Source organism: Crotalus tigris, unplaced genomic scaffold, assembly GCF_016545835.1.
Source record: "Crotalus tigris isolate CLP2741 ecotype Arizona unplaced genomic scaffold, ASM1654583v1 scf7180000018354.2857554, whole genome shotgun sequence".
NCBI classification, from domain to species: domain Eukaryota; kingdom Metazoa; phylum Chordata; class Lepidosauria; order Squamata; family Viperidae; genus Crotalus; species Crotalus tigris.
In genome coordinates, this window is record NW_024096961.1 from 119,245 (window position 1) to 141,303 (window position 22,059).

Here is a 22,059-nt window from a genome sequence, read left to right on the forward strand (position 1 = left end):
TTTGAAATGTGATGGGGGGACCCAATATTAGCCTGGATGGCAGAACACTATGCATATGTTAAACATCAAAGTCAGCAAGGATGATTTTGGCAGAAGAAGGAAAAAGTAACAGCAATTTTTTTAAAACATAAACATTTGCCTATGTGGTAATAAGTGTTATATTTATGGTTGGGATTTCCTGATTGAGATTCTATTTGACATTCACTTGATGTGAAGATGGAAACAGGGCAGCTAAGGCAGGAGATATCTTTCTAACAGGAAGGACCACCTTAACTGAATGGAAATGAAAACTTGCAAACAAGGTCAGATGGCTCCAATGAATCAAAGTAAACAATAAAAGTAAAATGAAAAGTTTGGCACATGGCCAATCTAAATAATAAAAGGTAGGAGTCTAAATAATCTGATCTGGATTTCATGGTTAAACACCTTAACAGTAAAGTTTTAGAAGTATGAACTATCTTTTTTGTTTCTGTTCTCTTACTATTGAACTTTGTCTTTCTATTATGCTTTATAATGGATATGTATATAGATATTTGTGTGTATATATGTGTGTATTATTAGGAACTGGTTGTGCAGGCAATTGTGCACATTTTTAAAAAGGGACAAAATGTTGTTGTTGTTGTTAATTGCGAAGTCGTGTCCGACCCATCGCGACCCCATGGACGATGTTCCTCCAGGTCTTCCTGTCCTCTACCATCTTCTGGAGTCCATTTAAGTTCACAACTACTGCTTCAGTGACTCCATCCAGCCATCTCATTCTCTGTCATCCCCTTCTTCTGTTGCCCTCAATCTTTCCCAGTATTAGGCCCTTTTCCAGTGAGTCCTTCCTTCTCATTAGGTGGCCAAAGTATTTGAGTTTCATCTTCAGGATCTGGCCTTCTAAAGAGCAGTTGGGGTTGATCTCTTCTAGGACTGACCGGTTTGAACGCCTTGCAGTCCAAGGGACTCGCAGGAGTCTTCTCCAGCACCATAGTTCAAAGGCCTCAATTCTTTTGCACTCAGCCTTTCTTATGGTCCAACTTTCACAGCCATACATTGCAACTGGGAAAACCATGGCCTGGACTATACGTACTTTTGTTGGCAGGGTGATGTCTCTGCTTTTTAGTATTCTGTCTAGATTTGCCATAGCTTTCCTCCCCAGGAGCAAGTGTCTTTTAATTTCTTGGCTGCAGTCCCCATCTGAGGTGATCTTGGAGCCCAGAAAAATAAAATCTGTCACTACCTCCATTTCTTCCCCATCTATTTGCCAGGAATTGAGAGGGCCGGATGCCATGATTTTGGTTTTCTTAATGTTGAGTTTCAAGCCAACTTTTGCACTCTCCTTCTTCACCCGCATCAAGAGGCTCTTTAGTTCCTCTTCACTTTCTGCCATTAGAGTGGTATCATCTGCATATCTTAGGTTGTTGATATTTCTCCCGGCAATCTTAATTCCAACTTTTGTTTCATCTAGCCCTGCCTTTCTCATGATGTGCTCTGCATATAAGTTAAATAGGCAGGGCAACAGTATACAGCCTTGCCGGACTCCTTTTCCAATTTTGAACCAATCAGTGGTTCCGTGTCCAGTTCTCACTGTTGCTTCTTGACCCGCATATAGGTTTCTCAAGAGACAAATGAGATGGTCTGGTACTCCCATCTCTTTAAGAACTTGCCATAATTTGTTGTGATCCACACAATCAAAGGCTTTTGCATAGTCAATGAAGCAGAAGTAGATATTTTTCTGGAACTCCCTAGCTTTCTCCATGATCCAGCGTATGTTGGCAATTTGATCTCTAGTTCCTCTGCCTCTTCGAAATCCTGCCTGCACTTCTGGTAGTTCTCGATCCACATACTGCTGGAGTCTAGCTTGTAGGCTTTTAAGCATAATTTTACTAGCATGTGAAATGAGTGCAATGGTGCGATAGTTTGAACATTCTTTGGCATTGCCTTTCTTTGGAATTGGAATGTAAACTGACCTTTTCCAATCCTGTGGCCACTGTTGAGTTTTCCAAATTTGCTGGCAAATTGAGTGTAGCACTTTTACTGCATCGTCTTTTAAGATTTTGAATAGCTCAGCTGGAATACTGTCACCTCCACTAGCTTTGTTGTTGCTCAGATTTTCTAAGGCCCATTTCACTTCACATTCTAGGATGTCTGGTTCGAGGTCAGTGACTGTCTCATTGTGGTTATCTGGGATGTTAAGCTCATTCTTGTATAGTTCTTCTGTGTAGTTTTGCCATCTCTTCTTAATCTCTTCTGCCTCTGTTAGATCTCTACCATTTTGGTCTTTTATCATGCCCATCTTTGCATGAAACGTTCCCTTCATATCTCCAATTTTCTTGAAGAGATCTCTGGTCCTCCCTATTCTGTTGTTTTCTTCTATTTCTTTGCACTGTTCATTTAAGAAGGCATTCTTATCTCTTCTAGCTACTCTCTGGAATTCTGCATTCAATTGGGTGTATCTTTCTCTTTCTCCTTTGCCTTTCGCTTCCCTTCTTTCCTCAGCTATTTGCAAAGCTTCCTCAGACAGCCATTTTGCTTTCTTGCATTTCTTTTTCTTTGGGATGGTTTTAGTTGCTACCTCTTGTACAATGTTGCGAACTTCCATCCATAGTTCTTCAGGCACTCTGTCTATCAGATCCAGTTCCTTAAATCTATTTGTCACCTCTACTGTATATTCATCAGGAATATGATTTAGTTCATACCTGAGTGGCCTAGTGCTTTTCCCTACTTTTTTCAATTTAAGCCTAAATTTTGCAACGAGAAGCTCATGATCTGAGCCACAGTCAGCTCCTGGTCTTGTTTTTACTGATTGTATACAGCTTCTCCATCTTTGGCTGCAGAGCACATAGTCAATCTGATTTCTATGTTGACCATCAGGTGATGTCCATGTGTAGAGCCGTCTCTTGGGTTGTTGAAAAAGAGTGTTTGTTATGACCATCGTATTCTCTTGACAAAATTCTATTAGCCTGTGCCCTGCTTCATTTTGTACTCCAAGGCCAAACTTGTCTGTTATTCCGGTTATCTTTTGGCTTCCTACCTTAGCATTCTAATCCCCCATGATGATAAGGACATCATTTTTGGGTGTTAATTCTATAAGGTGCTGTAGGGCTTCATAGAACCGGTCAATTTCATCCTCTTCAGCACCAGTGGTAGGGGCATAGATTTGGACTATTGTGATATTGAATGGTTTGCCTTGGATTCGAATTGAGATCATTCTGTCATTTTGGGGATTGTATCCCAGTATTGCTTTTCCTATTCTTTTATTGACTATGAAGGCTACTCCATTTCTTCTGAGGGATTCTTGCCCACAGTAGTATACCTGATGGTCATCTGAGTTAAATTCACCCATTCCTGTCCATTTTAGTTCGCTGATTCCTAAGATGTCGATGTTCAGTCTTGTCATCTCTTTTTTGACTACGTCTAGCTTGCCTTGATTCATGGATCTTACATTCCAGGTTCCTATAGAGAAAAAATCTTTACAGCATCGGACTTTCCTTTCACCACCAGATATATCCACAGCTGAGCGTCCTTTCAGCTTTGGCCCAGTCACTTCATTCTTTCTGGAGCTACTAGTACTAGCCTTCTGCTCTTCCCCAGTAGCATATTGGACACCTTCCGACCTGAGGGGCCCATCTTCCAGCATCATATCTTTTTGCCTTTTAGTACTGTCCATGAGGTTTTCATGGCAAAGATACTGGAGTGGTTTGCCATTTCCTTCTCCAGTGGATCACATTTTGTCAGAACTCTCTGCTATAACCTGTCCGTCTTGGGTGGCCCTGCACAGCATAGCTTATAGCTTCATTGAGTTACGCAAGCCCCTTCACCACGACAAGGCAGTAATCCATAAAGGGGGGACAAAATGTGTGTTCCAATAAACAGTGAAATACACAACTGCTTAATCAATTAATTTTCTCTTCCTTGGATCCAGCTAAAATCTATCACACCCAAATCCCACTAGAATAGTGGTGTCCAACCTTGGCAACATTAAAACTTGTGGACTTCATCTCCCAGAATTCTGGGAGTTGAAGTTCACAAGTCTTAAAGTTACCAAGATTGGACACCCTTGCACTAGAAGAAATGTATTTTGGTTATGTTAATAACTTATCATATTTAATTTGATTTAAAAGGAACAATTTGAACCCCGTGGTTCAGTGGTTAGAATGCAATATTACAGGCTAATTCTGCCCAAAGCCTGGAGTTCAATCCTGACCGGTTGGAGGTGGACTCAATCTTCCACTCTTCCAGAGTCAGTAAAATGAGGACCCAGTTTCTTGGGAGCAATATATTGTAAACCACTCAGAGACTGTCGTAAGGCACTATAGAGCAGTATATAAGTCTAGGTTCTATTGCTATTGCTATGATTGACAAGTATCTAAAAATGATAGGTGAGAGATATGTAAGCAGACTCTCTGGAATAGTATTAGACAATTATGTAGTAACTAAGCATACTCTTTTGTAGGAGAAATGTGATTAGCTTTTAGAATCAAATAAATCTACAGTACTAACATATTTATTTCTGCTCATTAAATGATCAATTTGCTTTTATTGTAAATACTAACATTCTGTTAATGTTAATTATTAACACTAATACTTAACTAATACTTAACATTTTTCTGCCTTTACAGAAGGGACTATCTATAGGAGCATAAGTAAGACGTTTTGCAGGATTGGGTTGCTTGAGCCCGAGAAAGAGGGAGCAACGGATAATCTGAAAGCATTTGAAAACATTTCTTGTGAAGGATATGCTTAGTGAGCTTCTGGAATCATTGGAAAGAAATACTTTACAGTATCCCAAACAAATATTGCCCTAATCCAGTTCTGAGAATTGCCTTTCCGGGTGTGCTCTGCTTTTGGAGGTTGGCAGATAGAACTGGCAGTCTGACAGAGGTTTTGGCATAATTTGTTGGAAGGAATAAAGGCCCAAATGGAGAGATGGGACTATATCTTGATACTCACTGTTTTCGTAGAAGCCAGGAACATATGAAAGCTACTCAGGTGTTTAATGTTCTGCTACACTATCTGTAGCAATGGTAGGAAAGAAAAAAAGAATCGGTTCAAATTTAAGTTGTGTTTGTTTTGTTATGCTGGTTTATTTTTATTTTTATTTCTAACTTTCTAGTATGATGTTTTAGTAAAGGAAAAAAAATCAAAACAAAACAACAAAAAAATCCTTCAGTATAAATAAATAATTACATAATGAAACACAACATGCTGTTCTCTGAAACAAAACTGTTCAAAATGCATTTGATTTATCTGGTTCAAAGATTTTTACTGTATTTCTCCTGGTAATATTGCCATGAGAGTTGAAATTCTTAACATACCTACCTTGCTGAAAGAAGACTACGATGTAAAGATCTATCCAAACTCACTCTGAAAGTTTTTAAAAACTTGAAATTACCAGATAGTGGCACGCTACTGATTTCTCTTTCTTATAGCCAATGTGATTGTTCCCTTTCCTGCTCTTTAAGTTTATTTACAGGGAAATGGATAATGGTTTTATAAATTTGCCACATGTGTTCTCTAAACCATGTTTAGGAAGTTGTGGCTCAATTGTTCATCAAAACGGTCCTAACTATCTGTCTGGCATCTATTAATCCAAAAGAGCCTCCTAAAATGGATAGAGAGTAGTAGCAAAACATTGAGAGTCCCTCACAATCTGCTTTATGTCAACAAATGCTGTGTGAGATATAATGGTAGATATCATCCTAAAAAAGAGAACTTGGAAAACTGTCTTCTGAACTTTCCATTAATTCTAGTACAATCAGCTCACTGTTTTTCCCAACAGTTCACCAAAATGGTAAACCTGTTAAATCAGAAGAGTGAATTTCATTTTCAGCAATCGGTAGACTGGGGCCCTTATAAACCCATTTTATCATTTTATATTTTATGACTAGTTCACAATATTTATCATTTGCAACAGGACCATTCTGAACATTGCACCATAGAGCAATTGTTGGGAAAACAGAGCCTGCATTTAGCTGCAATTCTGCGTAATATATAAATAATTCCAATATGTGCTAGACTCTGCAAGAATCAATTTGCTTGAATAAATAGTATAATGATTTGATCATGTGAGTTAGCACTTCTTTACAAAAAGCAAAAGGAAGGTTTCCCCCCCCTGTACAGTTTGGTTCCCCCCCCCCATACAGTTTTCAAATTAAGAATATTTCCTATATGGATTTATTTTTCTATTCTGAAGGAATCGTTAATTTCCCTAATTTTGTTCATATTCACATGAGCACTAAGATGAAAAGTCCAGTTAATGAGCAGGCTGGCAACCTTCCCTTCCCTATCACCCACAATTATGCATTGCTCCACAACCTAACCTTGTGGATTTCTAGATCCCATATGGCAACTCTTTGGGTTTACCAAAAGTGGGGATTTCTTATCTTTAACAAATCCTGCATGAAACTTGTAAAGCTTTATAAATATGTTGATTGAGAAGTAAGGCTCACTGAGTTCAGCTGAATTTGCCCCTTAGTGGTAAAAATGGGGAACACTTAAGTATCCATATGTTACTAAACTAAAGTTCTCACTATTCCATGTTCTGGAAGCTGCTTCTGATACTGTATTCAGGAACTTCGGGAGAGTTACAACTTTCTTACCTGCTCCCTAATGGCTAAGATTCTGGTAACCCTAAAGGCAAAGTGTCATTTTAGCAGGTCAATAAAATATATGTGGATGATGAAATTAATTATGAAAATCAGAATCAGAATAAAGCTGGAAGGCACTTTTGGAGGTCTTCTAGTCTAGCATATATCATTTCAGAAAGTGGCTGTCCAGTCTCTAGTGATGAAGCACCCACAACATCTGAAGGCAAGCTGTTCCACTGATTAATTGTCCTCACTGTTAGGGAGTTTCTCCTTGGCATAAAATCTTGTGTTGGATTGGGAAATTATTGCACACTGTTCACATCAGTATGGTAAATCTAGTCTGTACTTTCTCTGGGCTGACCTTACAGACACAGTTTACAAAACAATTTTCGAGAATTCACTGGGTGGCAAAAGGCAGTTGTTCTTTCCCATTGGAAAAGAAAGATCAGTAGCAACATGCACAGCCACAGTTCCATCTGCATGTGAAGGCAAGAAGTTGGTTTTCTGGAAAGGATTAGGATGCAATGTTTTTGAAAAGTTGTAAAGTACCAGTATTGTGGTCATAGCATCCAAAGCCATAAAGGTACCTCCAAAACAAATAAGGGGCTTGCCTCATTTGTGGTAGGATCCTCTGAAGCTTTGCATTATGAAAGGGTTTTCGGTTTACAAACAGTTGGGCAATTTTGTTCAAAAAACAACTCGGAGGGTTGTGTTTTTATTCCTAACTGTTCTAACGGAATGTTTGCTGGATGTGTTTCCTTGAGTGTCCTAATTATAATCTCTGTCTCTTCTAATTGGTTCCTGCATCATATTAACATGAGTTCCTATGGGAAGTGCATGATAGAGCCTCAAAGTAACCTAAAAATAAAGACTTGTTAATAATTATCTCTACGGTTTGTCGTCTCTTAATCTTCATGGAGGGTAATCAGAGATGAACAAAAACTGATAGGTAAAAGCACAGTGGTATACTGTTGATTCGGTTACTTTGCAACATACTTCCAGAATTCCCAGATTTTGGAACTCCAGAGAGTTGAACATTTTCCTGTGTAAATGTCATCATATGAGAATCAATACCACTAAAGACAGTTTGATTCCCATACTGTTTGTTTATGTGCAGGAAGGGCTGCCATGAGGATAGTTGGGATCCAATATGGTATATAAATATCTACCTGAAATAGGCTGCCATGGTCTTGATTGAAACCTGGACTGAAAAAAATACAGTTTGGGTTCTAGCTATACTAGAACTAATGACATAAACTTATGTAATTTTGCACAAAGTGCACTGACTCAGATTTTCAGAGGTTTTCAACTGGGATTGTCCAAGATCCATCTCAATCCAGCACTTTGTTTTCCTTAGAAGCCTCTGAGGTGCTACCATGCTTCCAATCTCCTTCACTGGATAATCTTTGGTCCTAATGATATCCAAGAAGGAGAAAAACTTATTTCTGTCTACTTTCATAATGTCATGTAGGATGTTATGCTTCTCAATAATATTCTCCCTCAGTTGATTGTTCTTTAACATGAAGAGTCCCAAATATTTTAGCTTTTTCTTGTAGGGAAGGTGTTTGTTCATTCTGGTTGCCCTCTTCTGCTCTTTTCTCAGCTGCTTATATCCCTTTTACAAGTGTGGCAAGCAACAATATAAGCAATATTCCAAGTGGAAATGTAACATAAATTTGTATAAAGACATAACAATGTTGGCATTTTATTTTCAATCCTAAAAAGCCTTATAAAGCCAGAATCAGTAATTTTTTCCACTTTCATCATGCAATTTCCTATATGCTGCCTCTCAAAGTCTTGTGGAATTTCATCAAGGACCTTCTCTTGAGATCTCTTCATTTTGAGCATTCTTGCATGAGATCTCATGAACATTAAAGTTCACATGTGAGAATGCTCAAATTTCATGAACTTTTGGTTTTTCGTTTTCTTTTTTTAATTTCAGGAAGTTAGGAAGTCTGTTGGATGTTATATTGCCAACCTTTGTTGTAAGGAATGTAAATGTTTCCTATACATTTGAAGCATTTGAACTATCCAGCTATCAAGATAACATTCCTTTTGCTTAAATCTCAGTTTGTATTGCTGTCGAGGGTGAAACCTTACAAAATATTAAATAAATGTATCCCTTGAACACATCTGGAGTCCTTCATTGGCATAACCAGCAGCTCTTTAGCACTAAGTCTATACCATTTCTGGAAAGGTGTGGCTCTTTTCATATGTTTTACACCCCTGATGTATTCAGATTTCAAAGAAAGTTATTTATCCTGATTGAGAATCCTTCCTTAGCATTTTAGGAGGAAGGAATATTTTATTAGGGAGTATGAATCATAGGGATCCTTATCTAAATATTTCTAATCCTGATCTTAGTTCAGCCAGGATTGCTATAAACGGTGGGTGCATGGTTGTATTTTCACTTGTCCAATTTAGCTGTCAGAAAAGTTTTGCCTTTCTTTTAATCCCAATGACCCAGGGCACTAAACAAGTCTAGTAGAGTGTGTGGCCATAATAAATTTGATAAATAAAACATGGGTAAAGATTAAGATGGGCAGAATAACAGCAGGATGCATTTTTAAGCATCTTTAAAATCCAAACTGCCTGGAATGCAACTAACTCATCTATAAAAAAATATGTGTATATGGTCACCCATGTTTTCTATATTCATTAATATATTTCACTGCTGAGGTTAATAAATCACAGCCATTTAGTATGGTGTTTGTTACTGTTATTAATTATATAAAAATAGCATCTCTGGATTGAATGCAGAATTTTATTGTCCTGTCTTGATAACCCCTGAATGGAATTCCACCAAAAATGGTTCAATGGAACACATATGGGAAGTTAGAGGAGATCTAGCCATTAGCCCCAGGGCTGCCTATGTCAATATTTTGGAGGCTCCAAATCTTTGAAGCAAATTTTGGGGGATAGCTTCCCATCCTTGGGGAAGAGGGCAGAAATAGGCAAATTTCACTTTCCTCTCTGTTTATCAGGAAGAAAAGTAGAATGAGAAAAAGCTGGATAGACAGCCTATTGGTTCATTTTGTAACATACTAAAACCATTAATGTACAGTCCACTTGTGAATCATATGGATCAAGAGGTTTGCTTTTATCTTCCATATAGCGAAGTTCTCCATGTTTCCGGTAAGTTCTTTTTCCTTATGCCTTTTCATATTAAGCCAGTGTGGTGTAAGAGATGAAGTGCTCAGTGGAGGGAAGCAAGACTTACAAATCTTATTCAGCCATAAAATTCTTTGAGTAACATTGGGCTAGACACACTGCCTAACAATGCCTTTTTGAAATACTAACGCTCCACCATGGCTGAAACCCAGAAGCTGTGTCTGTGTGGAACTGTTTTCAGTAAATTAAAATTGTGCCAGTAATTCTGTTCATCCCCTAAAATCAACTATAGCTGCATTGACTTGATCTATCAATTTATTTATTTTTTAATTATTTTTTTTAGATCCCCATATGTCTCTGTATCTTTCCAATCTTTCTCCTCAGTGCACCCATACCAACATTATGTCTCTAATTTCATTTTCGCAGCTCCCTTCCCTGCTTCCTAATGAGATAAATACATGCCAGGTTATCCCTTCTTATCTGGTCACAGTGTGTTCTCTGAGTGAATCTTTGGCCTGGGGTAGTGTGTGTATATGTTTACATTTCATCTGATATTTTTTTTTAATCGAACCAGAGAGATAGTACATAATGTCTTCAGGCCAGGAGGTTTACAAAGAAGATAAGGGATGTGTGGATGCCTGGCAAATAAACTTACGTGCCTTGCACAGAATTGTGAACAAAACGCATACGGCTTTCCATGCAACTCTTGACTTTTAGTCAACAGACTAAAACTCAAGAAGAGACTTCACCATTTGTCTCATGATTGTAAAGAAGAAAATCCATTACTCTTTCTCTTGGTCTCTGATCCTTTGTTTCCTTGATTGTGATACTGTTCTTCCCTTTCCCATTTTCTTCCTTTCCATTTTCATACTCTTGATTTTTTTGAAAGGAAGCAGTCACGTATACCTCTGAGATATCATGCATAAGATTTTCTTGTATAGGAAGATGCCTTCTTTTGAATCAAACCTCTGCTTCTATAGTTCCATGGTTCAGTGAAGATTCAGCCATACATTTACAAACAGAGCATGATCATAATCAGTCATATTCACATTATTTCTTCAATTAATGCTTTTTTTTCCTACTTCAAGGAAACAGTAAATAAATAACCAAAAGCCAACCATGCAGATCTATACCCTTAGAAAAGAGACTCATATCTTTGAGATTTATTCAGTAATCTGTAGTTAAACAAGCCATGAATATGTGAACCCAGTCAGTGGTGGGATTCAAATATGTGAACAACCAGTTATCTGTGCAGATGCTGCTTCTGGAAGTCCATTCTGGGCCTGGGCAACAAAAAATTAGCTACTGGTTCTGCCAAAGTGGTGCGAACTGGCTGAATCCCACCACTGAACCCGGTCTTGGTTTATCATGGAGTGATGATGATGTTATCCATCCAATTGTGTATAATTCTTGGTGATTCTATGCACCAACTCTGTCCACATTTTCCAGTCTTGCATGGCTTGTTTCAGTTGCTTTGTGTAGTTTCAGCTTCAATGGTGACTAGATACAATATTTTTGGGCAATCTCATTTCTTTTTACTGCTGACCATTCCAGGCATAATTGCCTTTTCCAGTAAGTCTGATGGCATGTCATAGTGGAAAAGAGTAAGGTGGATTTTTTTTTAATTTTGCCTTTTTAGAGATGTAACTGGTTTAATATGTTCCAATACTTACTTGTTTGTCACCTTTGTTGTCTAAGGAATGCAGAGGAGCCTTCTCTAACTCCAATATAGCTTAAAAAGAATCAATTTTCTTCCTATCTAGTTTTTTCCAGGTCTGACTTTTGCAACCATAGTTAGCTATGGGAAATAGGATAGTACAGACTAATAAACAGTTAGCTACCAGGCTGATGTCCTTGCTTTTCAATACTTGTTTCATGTGCCATGGTGGTGCAATGGTTAGAATGGAGTACTGCAGGCTACTTCTGCTGAATGCTAGCTGCCTGCAGTTTGGCAGTTCGAGTCTCACCGGCTCAAGGTTGACTCAGCCTTCTATCCTACCGAGGTCAGTAAAATGAAGACCCAGGTGGTTGGAGGCAACATGCTGACTCTGTAAACTGCTTAGACAGGGCTGTAAAGCACTATGAAGTGGTATGTAAGTCTAAGTGCTATTGCTATTGCTGTGTGACCCAGTGTTATTTGACACTATTTCTGGACTGTGTTCATCGCTTTGCTCAATCCATGATCATGTAATAAATGCCACTCCATTCATTTTCCTGGTATCATGTTCTGAGTAACAAACAGTGAATTTTTCAGACTAGAAATAGCCATTGTCTATCTAACATAACTCACTGATGCCAAGGAAGTCAATTTTCAGCCTGGTTATCTCATATTTGATGAGATCCAATTTACCCTGGAACATTTCACAGACATTCCATGTTGCTATCCAATGTCTCTTGGCACAAGCAGATCCGTTCTTTCACCAACGGCTGCATCAGCAGCTAAGATTCCTGCTGGATATGCCTCAGGCATGTCATTAAAGTCATGATTATTCACTGGAGCTCCCTGCTCTTCCCCAGTAGCTTGTTGGGTACTTTCTAATCGGGAGGTCCTACCATTGGGCACCATATCTGATTCATTTGAGAGCTCTTGCATAACATTTTCTTGGTGACATTTTTACAAAATAGGGACCTCACCAGGTCTTACCTCAACCCTCCCCATTTATCTTGGCTTGGGGTGCAAGTGAATGGCTAAATGCCTATGGAGGTTCTCAATCATCCCAGTCGTGGTTGTCTCAAATGTGGGTTTCTAAAGGTAACTGGAGTTTCTTGGTTTTTTTCTTTGAAAACTTTTTACTTCTCATCCAAGAGCTTCTTCAGATCTGACTGAATGGTGGGGATCCACCAGAGCTGAATCAATTCAATTCAGAGCTGAATGGATACCCACCATTCATTCAGAACTGAAGAAGCTTCTTGAATGAGAAGTGAAATGTTTTCAAGAAAAAAAGAAAGTCCAGTTGCCTTTTGAAAAGCACTTTTGGGACAAGTGCATGGCTGGGTTTACAAAAGAGTAGCCAGTTCCAAAAGACCTTTTACAGTTGAAGGAGGGAATTTCAGCAAGAGTCTGCTTGCCATTGAAGCAATGCCTCATTTTTAATTATGCATGAAGTAAGTCTTTAAAACTAAAGGTTTAAAGGAGAAAAAAGAGAAAAAAGGAGAAAAAAACTATTTGTATTATAAGAATGTTAACAGGGGGACTGTGAATACTAGTCCTCCCTTAGGCACAAAAATGGGCTAGGCCAATCCTCTCTTAGCTCACCTTAACTCATTGAGTTGTTGTGGGGAAAATGAGAGGCATTGCTCTTATTTTATGAAGCTTTGCTCACAGTCACTTACATCCTGGTCACTTGCTACATGGATTGCTGCAACACATACTATATGGAGCTGCCCTGGAAGATCATCCAGAAATGCCATGGATCCAGAGTGCAGCACAATATAGAGTTCTCGGCACTCTATGGTTTGCCATATTTCACCACTGCTCTGCATTGTCTGCCAGTTGCTGATTTACTTTAAAGCTCTGATTGGCATGGGGCCAAGCTATTTACAAGATCACCTCTTCCTGAGGACATCTACCTATTCTTCCAGGTCAGATAGGTCTCTTTCCTCTTTCCTTGCCCTGTGAAAACACTTATCCCTGAGATCCATCAGGCCCCTACCTCGCTAGCCTTCCAGAAGGTCTTGAAGAGCTGGCCCTTCCCTAAACTCGGGGGTAGGGTGAGATTGTAGCCCAATAAAGTGAAAAAGTGTACAGGGAAGTTTTCTCTTTGGGGCACCAGGGGTTATTGTTAGGGTTTTATGACATTTCAGTATTTTTATTTGTATTGATGTCTTGCAAGGGTTAAGCTACATAAGATGGGTAGCCATATAAGTCAAATAAATAAATAAAAGTCAAATAAATAAATAAATAAGCCTAGACAAATTTTCAGAGTGATTTCTTCTAATGAATTATCTTGAATGAAAACCAATACCACTCTTTCTCAGACAGTCACATTAAATTGGCTTTTGCTGATCTCCAAAAGCTAAGCAAGATAGGTCTCATTTGGCCCTTGAATGGTGATCACCAGGGAATATAAAGAGATAATCTAAACTGAGAATACATCTCAGAAGGCAGCCATGACAAACTCTTTCACATCACTACCAATAAAATGCATGAATGACTCTATGCAGTTATGAAGAGTTGGGTTTGACCAAAGAAATATTGGTCTTACTTAAGTTTCTTGCAGTGTCTTTATTTTTGTCTCATCTACTGAAGTAATTAAGAGTATACCACTTATTGTGAAAGTAAAAGCTGAATCTCAAATGCCCAATAGATATTGCAGCAATAAAATAAAAATATACTTTTACAAAAAAGGAACATTATCCATTTTATTATACACTCATGTTTTTGCAATTTAAGATTGAGATGCATGAGATTTCCTTATAATGTCTTCTATTTTTAGTGTAAGCCATCCAGAATCCTTTGGGAGTTGTATGGCCTCTAAATTTCATAAAGAAATATGCTGAATATTCCATTTCAGTTCAGTGGTTTGAATATTGATAAACCCTTTATTCTTAAACTGATATAAAAATCTAATGTGTGCACCAGCAAACTATTATAAGTACCAGTAGTATCCCTATGATATTCATACAAACCTAATAATGAATACATGTTAAAATCTCGATATATTTGTAAAAATCTAGTGGAGTAGCTTCAGAAGTTTCAGAATTCAAGTTATTAAAAGGGAAAATTGGGAACATGCCAATTGTGTACCAGTTTTTTCTACTAATGCTGTAAGCAGGGATGGAATACTTTTTCATGAACTGAGAAAGAGGCACCAGGTCTTATTTTGGGGGGATGTTTTATATGTCACCTCTGGCACCAACAGCCTTGCCCAACCAGTCCACTTCTTCTGAATGAAGGAACAGCTTCATTCTGCAACTGCGTTCCGGACTGCATTTCACAGTCAGGCCTTTCCAGAAGGCCTATGCAGCCTTCAATCTATAGCTCAGTTCTCAGCTGCAGAGGTTTACAGAACCGAGCTATGGATTTAATCCATAAGGACTGAATTCATAGCTCAGTTCTCAGCTGCAGAGGTCTTCCGGCAAGGCCTGTGACTGAGAAATGTAGGCCTGGCTGCAGAAGATGCCGCAGAAGTGGGCTAGTGAGGAGAGGCCTGGCTGCAAGGTAAGTGGGTGCGGAGCACGTGGGGCAGCTTCACACCCCTACCCCCTGCCCTAGCTTGATTTTTAGGTGTGTGCCTCGACCCAAAACTAGGGCTTATTTTCAGGGTAGGCCTTACTTTCGGGGAGACATGGTATTACTCTGTACACCACAGTGAGTCATGAGAATTTAAGTAGCAAAAAAACACTGAAATAAATAAGCAAATGGTTGAGTTTGCAAAACATATTTAATTATAGGTTGTAAGTTAACTCATTTTTTGACTTTATATGGTAAATATAACCAAAAGTTGGGTTCGTAAATGAAGTCAAATCTCTCTCTCCCTCCCTCCCTTCACAACCTCTTCCATATCTTAACTATAGTTAAAACTAACCAAACATAAGATATTATGTGAATGCACCTGCTAGGTTTTAAAATGGCATGTATCTTGTGCAGTAACAGCCACTGTGTGATAAAATAGGGCATAGAAGCATTTTTCTTTATGATGTCATTATGATGTGCAATGAGATTTTGAACAAAGTGAAATATCTAGTATTGCAGAATGCCATCAAAATTCTGAAGAGATGTAATCCAGGGGCAATTCTGGAATAGTCCACAGATAAGGAACCCAAGTGATTCTACCCATCCCATTGCAAAGGGACACCTGTTTCCCTGTCCCAACACCCTTGCTTGAAAAGGACTGACATAGTTAAACATTTCCTCAATAACAAGAGACTAATTTCTGCATTAACATTCTTAGAGAAGAAGTAGCCCTATAGATGCATGTCACAGTTGGATATCAAAGATAGGTTGGCTACTGACAGCCTACTTCATTATTGTGCCATGACTAAAGGGAAGAAGATGACACTTGGGAGGGAGAAGCCTTTTCCCACTGACAGACAGCCTTTGTTAATTGAAAGGAGTAGTTTGTTTCATTGGAGTCAGGACAAGAGATTTTCACTTGAGAAAGTTTTAGCTAAAAACTCCACCAATGTAGGAAATGAGTGGCTTCAGCTGTGAATGTATTTGTCAGGACCAACAACAGGAAACATCTAATTTACTCCCTAGCAGGACTCCTCATTCCTTTTCTACCCTGTTTTCCTTGTGATTTTCTAGTGGTTAATTCTTGGGTGAGATTAGCATGAGGTTTACAAACATGAAAAGGAGTAATGACTCCCTTGTGGTTAAATGCCAGAAGCATTCAGCGGCCAAGACAGCACTTTTCCCTGGACCAGCTTCAGCCATAAATATGATTCCTTTCACTTCTCTCATCCCATAGGTACTCACTGAGACTACTGAGGTATTGAGCTGAGTTATATGTGGTTGGCTCCCCCTCTCCCCAAAGGCTTGAACACCTTACACATATCCTGTGATGTTTGGGAGTCCCTATTGAGGAACTCATATTCCATGTTCCTTTCCAGAACTGGAAATAGCAAAACTGGATGATTTCTAAAATTTAATTATCTCAGGCACTATTTAGAACAGAGATGGGGAACAATGGTCCTTTTACAACTTGTGGACTTCAATTGGCTCAGGAATTCTGGGAGTTGAAGTCCACACATCATAAAGGGGCCATCGTTCCCCACCTCTGATTTAGGAGCAACTCAGCAGATTATTCTTGAAGATATGACATTTTCAGTAGCTTCAATTCAATTAATACTTGGGATTTTTCTTACTTAAAGGAACAAGTCCTATCTTAGTCATGAAAGCCAGCTGAGTGACCTTGGGCCAGTCACTCTCTCTCAGCCCAACTCACCTCATAGGATTGTTCTGGGGAAAACAGGAGAAGAAAAGTATATTGGATATCTTCACCACCATGGGTTATTTGTAAAAATAATAAAAGGTGGGATGTAAACAAATAATAAACAAATAAAACCTCCCTCTCTACTCATCCTTGAGTTAATTTAATTATTTATTTAGACACCAATCAACTCCAAACTAGCTTTGGACAGTCCACAATAAAATCAAACCAATCAATCCCACATATAGCAGCATATCTGACAGGGCACTCCAAAGCCTAGGAGAACAGTCAGACTTTTAAGTCTTCATGGGATTCCAGTAGTGTGGGAGCCATACAGATGCCTGGTGGAACCTTATTCCAGAAAGTAGGCAGCACATAAGTAGCAGAAAACTAGACCAGAATCAAAACTCTTGTCCCATTGCTTATTCCTGACCTCATCTATTGCTTCTGTTTCCAGTCATCATCTCTCTCATGATCTGCAGATGAGAAAAAGGCAATATAGTAAGGTCACGGCAGAAAAAGGCTGTTGCTGGGATATGTTTTTGCTGTAATTAGGTACGAGTGGTAGCACAGCTCTAGTCTAGTCTCTAAGATGCTTATTGTTCTTCCTGTAGAACAGACATGTCAAACTCGCGACGTCATGTGACATCGCACAACGTATCGGAGCTATTTCGACATTGCCAGCAATGGGGTGGGTGTGGCTCCGGTATGATGAAACCAGCCCGTGGGTCAGCAGTTTGACACCCCTGCCGTAGAATCTGATACTTCTTCCCATGTATTAATTTCTATATTATTAGAGCATCATGAGAGCCCAGAAGAAAAAAGGTTAATTAATTTTAGACGGCTTATTGGAAACATCTTCAGACAGCATTGACTCCGTCAGCTAGGAAACAGAGACGACAACCATCTCCTAGACTTAGACATGATTGGACAGGAGAAACCTTTACTTTTTCATTATTATTATTCTTTCATCTCTTCTCCTCAAAATATCAGTTTTTGATGGGCAGCATATTATGCAGGTATCCAATGGAAGATAAAGTAAAACCAATTTTTCTTACCATATGAGCTAAGTGACATTCAGGATTTCACTTGACAAAATGCAGAGGAAATGCTTAGCTTAAAAATGGAATTCAATAGACCCTGATCATGTTTCAAGGCCAAAAAAGATTGAATGGGTTTAAGGGGAAAAGTCCTAAGGCTTTAAAAAATGTTCTTATTTTCTTTTTAAATGTAATTTGTAGTATTGGTCCGCCTGACACAATCACACATTACTTTTAAAATCAGGTTTCTGCTACCAAGAAAAGAAGTCTATGGCTCAAAGGACCACCTTGATTGAATATAAACCATTTATCTAGCTAGAAAATATAGTTAAAAGCATAGTAAAAAAAAAACTTTTCCCGGAGATAATAAAGAAACCTTAGATTGGACTTTAAAGTAAAGAACACACAAAATGTTCATAGCAAATGTGCTTTAAACCTACATGTTTTCAACCTCTCATTCTCACTGTTCATCAATTTGTGTATTTCCTGCTTACAGGACCAGGGTGCAAAACAAGGCACTGATACCTCCCACCAGAGGGCTGTCTACTATGAAAATCTCTGCAAGGAGTTAAATCTTGGATTTTAGGGCATTTTTTTCCCTTACTAATCTGTATTTGAGATCTCTCTCTCTCTTTCACTGTCTCTCAGGTCATCACTTTCTAATTTTAAACCTCAATGACAAAGCCACTCTGCCAGCCCAAAACACACAGAGAAATACAAAGTCCAAGAGACATGGGTAGCTACTGGGATATAGGGAAAAACATAAACAGAAGCAGGAAGATGAACAGAAGGTTTGGGAGTGGGAATTACAATAAGAACCTGTTCTGTTAGGATCTAATTCATTTGAGGGTATTACTATAACATGACAGAAAATGGATCATTTCATAGATTTGGTTCTTAAGAATATTTCAAATACTGAAAAAAATGGATTGTGTTTATCTGGTTTGGAGTAATGAAGTACAAGACCTAGGAGAAAAGTGTGATGAATTGTGTTTGTTTTGTAATTTATTACTGAACATTTAAAATACTCTGCCTCTGGATGAACTGCAGAACAGAGTACAAAATACAGAATTACAGAGTAATCAGCATAATGCAAAAGGAGAAAGAGATAAGGAAAAATGTGGAAAATAAGAATATTAATGTTTACAATTTTACGATGATGTACAATGTACAATGACCAACTGGAAGTGATGCTGCAAAAGACTGGCTTATCTCCCGTTGACTATGTATGAGATTGAATGAAAAATACAGGTGGTCCTTGACTTACAACCATTCATTTAATTACCATTGGAAGTTACAGTGGTGCTGAAAAAAAAGTGACTTATGACTGGTACTTGAACTTACAACTAACACAGCATTCTCCACAATCTTGTGATCAAAATTTGGGCACTTGGCAACTGACATGTATTTATGATGGTTGTAGTATCCAAGGGCCAGTTAGTCACCATGCCATTGTCCCTTTGGTCTCCCATTCAGAAATTGCTAAAATATGGGAAAGCACCTAGCAGTGACTCAAGCCCAGTTTGAAAAGACAAACACCTATCTCAGCCTCCTTTCCCCCCATATTAATAATATATTCTCTATGGCAAGTGACTGCAGCCATTCTATTATTGTTCTTATTTCCAGAAAGGAAACTATTCTAATCCTTTGGACTATTATCCAGTCATCCTTCTAAGCATTCCTACTGAAATCTATGTTTGCTTCCTGTAAAATAGATTCCTCAAATGGATGAAAAAGGAGAGGAGTCTATTGGATGAGCAAGTAGGCTTCAGGTTGGGTAGATCCAGTATGTATCAATGTGCCATTCTGGAGTTCCTAGTTGACAAATACCCATGCTAGCAATATCCCTCTTCAACCAAAACTTGGTCTTTGATCCCTTCCTATATGACAGGCTCTTGTGGAAGCTACTATATATCTTGATAGATTGACAGCTTCTCTGTCTAATCAGGATAAAAAAAAACCCTGTCACTCAAATTAAATAGGAGAATGCAGGAACTTACTGCAGATATCCCTATAAGCAGACAAGTGAAACTTGGTTGTATTTTGACCTTCTATTGAGTATTTATTTGAATTCTATGATAGCAACACTAACTAAAATAGAATTTCACACACGGATGCCCCTTGAAGACAGACATTTGTTGTGCTGCTTTATGTAGATGGTATAGTCACCCTACTATAGGCTATATAGCTGCAGGATCACAGGATCACAGTGGCAAATAAACGGGTTAAGTTTTTATCAGCTACTATCTAAGTTCGGAGGAAAATACTGATTTTGTCTTGATGATATCTTGATATCTTGTTACTGATTCTCTGTGTTCATTAGTTTTATGTCTCTTTTTAACACTTTTATTCTCTTTTAGTATTGTACTGACATATGCATTCATTGTATTTTATTCTTTTTTGTTTTTTTATCTGCTGGTTATTGATAATTTATTATTATTAATAATAAAAGAAGTCCACACTTTCTCTTCAACCAGATCCTGACAGTCTTTCCACCTTTTTATTTGAGTCAGATGCCCACAGAAGTATTATTTTAATTTTTGGGAAAAGTTGGAGCTGCATTTTGCAAGTGTGGATTGGATTGAGAATGGAATAGAATGGTGAGATTCAACTTTGCAAATTCCTTTTTATCTTCTCCATAAAATATGTATTGTCATATTCCAGGGAAATGTTCTCCTTCCAAATTCCACCTATTAATTGCTTCAAGGGTTTGAGTGTTACAACTCATCTGAGCTGATAGTAGTTCCAGGCTAAAGGAAATCCACATGAATAGCAGCATTTTCATTCTAAAAAACTGTAGCCATGAATTTCCTGCTGAACCCTCGGTTTTTGATTCCCCCCTCCTGCAGCTGAATTTTGCCATGATATTTGATGGACTGACATTTCATTTCTGCAACATAATGATTACCCCACAGCTATAAAGCTGTGAATAAGTTTGCTGGAAAATTGCATTTCTGGAAGGTTTCGTCTTTGCTATCAATATGTGAAGAATCTATCTTGAACATGTTCTTCCAGTATTAAAGAATGTAAATAATGTGATCCACACATTCCTAAGAAATAACAAGTTTGACAGGAATTTCCTTTTGACTGATTCACCAATTGCCCTTCATCAATTCATCAATTGGTTTATGTGGAGCTTGTCAGTTTTTGTCACGAGTCATGTACTTTATTACTGATCACACAAATCAACTCTTCTTATTTCACCATCTTTACATAGTTTGAGTCAATAATACATAGTACTAATGAAAACACAGACATTGACTGCTTTCAGCAGTGAATTTCAACAGGAGGGATTCCTTCAGCAGTCAAAAATCTAATCTTGGCAGTGCATTGATGAGTACTTATTGCAGACTTCCATTTCATGAACAGTAGCAACCGAACCTTTTCTTACAGCAACCTCCCCTCAACTGAAGTGAAAGTGCAGATGCTAAAGAACATGTCCGTTTTAAGGGTATTAATAATGCTACCTCTTGGTGACATATAACATTGGAGGCATTATTTTTCATTCTATCCTCTTAGAAGGATGAACGGTGAAATAGCAGACAGTAATTCCATCCCCACTATAGAAATAAGGAAGGATATAATTTTTTTTTACTATTTTCCCTGCATCAGTAAATTTATTACAGCATGTTAGAATAGGTTTCAGTGTTCTTTCCTTAGTTTTGATTTGCAGAGATATTTTACGTTCTTTTTTCATTGAGAACAGAACATTCAAAAACTGCAACCTACCCCACCACATGAAGTGAGGTAGCCCATTATCAGGACTGTATTTTTTTGTTCTACTTCATGAGAAGATAAGATTTCCCTGCTGGAGGTCAGGGGAACTAACTGTGTAATAGTTTAAACTAAAGGTAGAAAATGCTTGAGAAATTCATTTTTTTTTAAAAAAAAAAAAATCAGAATCAGCATTTACATATTCCTTCATAAAAAAGAAGAGAATGAACCCAAGGTATTTAAATGCTATTTAAAATGAGGGAAAGTGCAATGGATTGATTTTCATCTTGGTAGAAAATTGGGACTGCTTAATTTTGAAAAGTCTAGCTTTGATTCTCCTTATATTTTAATAGATCCTGAAGTTGAAACTCAAGTACTTTGGCCACCAAATGAGAAGGAAGGACTCACTGGAGAAGAGCCTAATGCTGGGAAAGATTGAGGGCAATAGAAGAAGGAGACGACAGAGAATGAGATGGCTGGATGGAATCACTGAAGCAGTAGTTGTGAACTTAAATGGACTCCAGAAGATGGTAGAGGACAGGAAGGCCTGGAGGAACATTGTCCATGGGGTTGCAATGGGTCAGACACGACTTCACAACTAACAACATGTTTTAATGAAGTATGTTGGACTGACAACTCTTATTTTCTGGCACACTTCCTGTCTTTAACAGCTACCTGGCAAGTAGGATGTACAACATGATCCTCTCCAAGCTAGAATACCTATATTGCAAAAGTCATCCAGAATAG

The 22,059-nt window shown here is 38.2% G+C and overlaps 1 long non-coding RNA gene across 1 annotated transcript; it reads left to right on the forward strand.

Annotated features, from left to right (window-relative positions):
- Positions 1-210: 210 nt before the first annotated feature.
- LOC120311345 lies at positions 211-21,725 on the forward strand. Its single transcript, XR_005557593.1, has 3 exons — positions 211-383; positions 20,076-20,198; positions 21,666-21,725. It is a non-coding gene; the product is annotated as an uncharacterized LOC120311345 (long non-coding RNA).
- The last annotated feature ends 334 nt before the right edge of the window (positions 21,726-22,059 follow it).